The sequence below is a fragment of the Vitis vinifera genome, chromosome 11, assembly GCF_030704535.1.
Source record: "Vitis vinifera cultivar Pinot Noir 40024 chromosome 11, ASM3070453v1".
Taxonomy (NCBI): Eukaryota; Viridiplantae; Streptophyta; class Magnoliopsida; order Vitales; family Vitaceae; genus Vitis; species Vitis vinifera.
In genome coordinates this window covers 12,446,078-12,450,636 of record NC_081815.1, presented here as the reverse complement: position 1 = coordinate 12,450,636, position 4,559 = coordinate 12,446,078, and the positions used below count along the sequence as shown (strand labels likewise).

Here is a 4,559-nt window from a genome sequence, read left to right as displayed (position 1 = left end):
GACCTTCTCTTAGGAGCTCTAGGTCATTGTCTCTTCCATCATTACGTTCATTGTTGATGTGACTTCACTCCATGTCTGATTTGAGTTGATTATTACTCTTCTTTATGTTATTTGTTTCATCATTATCCTCGTTTTCACTTCTGATTCATCATTTTCACTTCACGTCTTATTCTTTTCTTACAGCAACCCATCTCGGGTTTGATACTCTCTTCGCATCATCATTACACATATCACTATCAGTTCATTTTGCTTCATTTGTCTCCTCATCGACATCATATTCACGTTAGTCATCCTCAAGTCCATGGCTCACGGGATTTACTATACATGTTGCATTTCATATATGAGGGCATGAGTTTTTTTATCATTGGGTATTTGAGCCTAGTTTTCCTTCATTTCTATCACCCTATCACCTTGGCCTACGTTACGTCCCGTGTCTTAAGACCACCCTAAGGCCATGGGATCAGATGTCATCTTCGACAGCCTCTACTTGGACAGGTGTTTGAGATCTGGTTGATATTTAGATATCGTCATGCTTTTTCTTCTAGGAGTCGCCTCTTTGATGTTTAGATCTGATTCAGCTGTGTTCGGATTACCGGGATCACGCGTTTGATGATGGATTATTTGATGTCACCTGATTTTATGATCTATCACATATTTGATGTCATACTGGGGCATATTCCATTTCAGGTGAGATTTACAGATATTCACGGAGTTGCATGCTTATCCCCACTTGCGAGATGTACGTTGAGATGATTGACCGGTTCGCTATTTTATGATGATCCCTCAGTGGAGCCTCTGTGGAGCCATTCATCCAGGCCTACATTTCTCAACATTTGATTGTTGTCATGTTTCTTATTCCCAGAGACGTTCCCTAGATGCTTGGATTTGATTTGGATCACGGAGATCACATGTTTGATGATAGATGATTCCATGTCACCTGATTTTCTTATCTATCACATATTCGATGTCATATTGGGGCATATTCCGTTTCGGGCGAGATTTACAGATCTTCATGGAGTTGCATGCTTATCCCCACTTGCGAGATGTACATTGAGATGATTGACTGGTTCGCTATTTTATCGCCATTTTGTGGACCCTGCATTTTGCTTGATGCGTTCCCACTCGATGGCGAAACTCAATTTTTTTTTTTTTGGCAAAAATTTGATTTTTTGAAAAGACTTGGAGTCGCCACTTATTTTTGCTTTATTTTTTAAGGGCAAAACAAAATAAGAAAGAAAAACCCTAAGTGTGACTCCTGGAGAAAAAAAAAAAAACAGATCTGTGAAAAACGGAGTTTGGGTCCGGGGGTTAGGTCACTTATTAGGAAGGTACTGTGGTGAGCTGTAGCACCCCTCTAAGCCCATATACGTACGACCTCTACTAAACGAATTGAGGAAATTGTGTTAATTAATTAATTAATTATGGATACCAAGAAAAAATAATCAATGTACAAGTCATGGTGAAAATTAATATACGCAAAAATAATGATGAAATCTAATTACAAGAATATACAAAATAAATGATGAGGAATTATGCAAAATGATTTATTGAATTAAAAAAATATTAAAAAAAAAAGTTTTCAAGAAACTTCAAAGGATTTTATAAAGAATGATTTTGAATTAATGATTTTAATTTATTTATTTAAAAAAAAAAAGAAGTTTCAATTTATTTTCAATTAATGGTTTGATTCAATTTCATTTGTATTTAATTTTTTTAAAAAAAGTTATTTGTACTTATTGTATCAAAAAAAAATTATTACAAAATTTTAATTTGGCAACAAAAATTATTTTACTTGCTTTCTTTAGAAAATGAATGAATTTTTACAATTTTATTTACAAAAGTATTTCAATTCAATTTTAGATTTTTTTAAAAAAAGAACTTCAAAATTTTATATTTGATTCAAAGAAATAATTTTACATTTTCACTGTTTTATTTAAAATGAAAGAATTTTACTTGATTTTTACCATAAAAAAAAATGTCAATTCAATTTTATTTAAAAGTGTCCATTTACAATTTTATTTATGAATAATAATAATAAAGACTTTTGCAAATTTGATTTAAAGGATATGATTTTTCAAAATTTTAGTTTAGATAAGGGTATTTGTTTAACTTTTATTAAGAAAAGAAAAGAATAAAGATTTTATATATATATATATATATATAAGTTTATCTAAAAATAAAATTTAATTTATCTTTTATTTCAAAATAAAGACCTTTTTCACAATTTTATTTACAAAATAATTCCTTTCAAAACAAATTTTAATAGTTTTTTAATATTTACAAAAAAAAAATTTATTGACAAAAACCAACTTCTATTTGAATTAGAAAATAATTAAAAAAAAATACTTTACAAAAAAACTCTCAAATTTATTTAAAAAAAGTTTTACAATTTATTTTATTTTTTTTAAAAAAAGTTATCTGCATTTTCATTCTAAAAAATTATTTTAAATTAATTATAAAAAAAGAAAAAAAAAGTTCAAATTTTTTTTTTTTTAAAAAACGTGATATCAGATTTAAAAAAAGATTTATTAAAAAAATATATTAAAAAGAACTCAATTTATTTAAAAGGGAAATTCGATTTTATTAAATAAAAAAAAATATTCTTTTCTTTTTCAATTTTATTCTAAAATATGTTTCTTTTTTCTTATGTTTTTATAAAAAAAAAAAACCGTTTTTCAATTTTTGAAGAGTTTCATTTTTTTTATTTTTTTAGAAAAGATTTCTAATATGATTTTAAGAAGATGGTTTTTTACATTTATTAACATAAAAAGAAGTCTTTCAAACACTAGATTATTAAACAAAACATTTATTACAAAGGACTAACTATTTATTCTGAAAAGAATTTTCGTTCATTAAAGATAAAAAGTAAAAAAATATATATATATATATAATATTTTCAAACAAAAACATTATCTCATTATTGGATTATTCCCTCCACAGAAAAATAAAATACAAACAAATATACTACTTCTCAAAACAAAGGCTAATAGGGCATATTAAACAAGGATAACAAATAAATGGAAACAAAAATTAATCTATGAATAACAAAATCTGCCAAACATATATACGGATATATATGGAAGCAAATATAGATATGTACAACAACATATACAAATATGTATAAAAATAAATACAACTATGCATAAAAATGGGAGGATAGGGATAAATAAATATACCCTTTACAAAGTGATCCCATTGCTTAATAGCTCTCTAAAGCTTCCCAAACAAAGCTTAGAAATGCCCCAAAACATCTCAACCCTCTTAATAAAAACTCACAGAAAATACAAAGAGAGTAGAGACCAATATAGAGCCATTCTCCATTTCCCGCCCCCCCGACTTCAAACTGCTAGTGATCATTTTATCTCAAATCAGGTTCCACCAACTTTCTGTTCATGCCCATACCCTGCTTCAACCACCCCAACTGCTCTCATCTTGCTCTTCCCGCTGTTAACACAGTGCTAAAACATAAAGAAATACCATAACCATGTATCAGCAAAAAGGTTAGGCCCAGTATAAGATTTAATAAATATACCAGCCCAAATCCAACTAATATAATAGGCACAAATCAAACCAAACAACAATCCAACAAGCCAAAGCCTAACACTAATAAATGGAAAACATAAATCAACCCAAAATAAGTCCAAATGAATAAATCAAAGGCCCAATAAGAAATCCAATAATATGTAAGCCCAAATCACACAAATATGTAGCCCAAATCAACAACCATGTAAGCCCAACATCCTTAAAGCCTGTAAACACAATCCAAAGCCCAAACAAACAAAACCCAAAGCTCCAAACAAAGCACTGTATAAATAAAAAAGAAGAAAGAAAGGGTTACCTCCAAAATGAAAGTGGAAAGAATGAGTGTCGGGGTGGAGAGAAAAGAGAGAGAGAGAGAGAGAGAGAGAGTGAGAAATAGAGACATGGAAGATATGGTCGGAGATGGGGGGGGGGGGGGGGTGAGTCACCAGCAGTGGAGGAAACTGTTGGTCGGCGGTGGCGTTGGTGCCGTTGTAGTGGCGTCGCCGGTAGCAATGGTGAGATGGGTAGCCATCATGGGGATGAGAGAGAGAGAGAGAGAGAGAGAGAGAGAGAGAAGAAAAACAAAAAAGAAACAAAGGGGTGGCCGGAGCAAGAGAAGCCACCGCAAGTGGCACTACTGGCAGTGATATGAGGGGTGAGTGAGAGAGAAAGAGGGAGAAATAGGAAGAAAATAAGGGATATGGGTGTGGGGAAAAAAGAAAGAAGAAAGAAAAAAGGGAAAAAGAAAAGGGAAAGAGATAGGAAGAAAAGAAAGGAGATGGGAAGAAGAAAAAATGGTAAGTGGGGGTTGTCGTGGGGATAAGAGAGAGAAGAGGAAAAAAGAGAAAAAAAACCAAAAATAAAATAAAATAAAAAATAAATAATAAAAATAAGATAAAGATAAAATAAATAATAATAATAATAATAATAATAATAATAATAATAAAATTAAAGTTGAAAATTAAAATTTAAAACAAAATGGGTTTAAAATATTAAGTTAAAAAAGATAATAATAGATAAATAAATTAAATGAGACA

At 30.2% G+C, this 4,559-nt stretch overlaps 1 long non-coding RNA gene across 1 annotated transcript; it reads right to left on the bottom strand.

Moving 5' to 3' along the window:
* Positions 1–3,020: 3,020 nt before the first annotated feature.
* Positions 3,021–3,954, bottom strand: LOC109123400 (uncharacterized). Its single transcript, XR_002031117.2, has 2 exons — positions 3,839–3,954; positions 3,021–3,458 (listed from the first exon to the last, which is right to left on the bottom strand). It is a non-coding gene; the product is annotated as an uncharacterized LOC109123400 (long non-coding RNA).
* Positions 3,955–4,559: the final 605 nt, after the last annotated feature.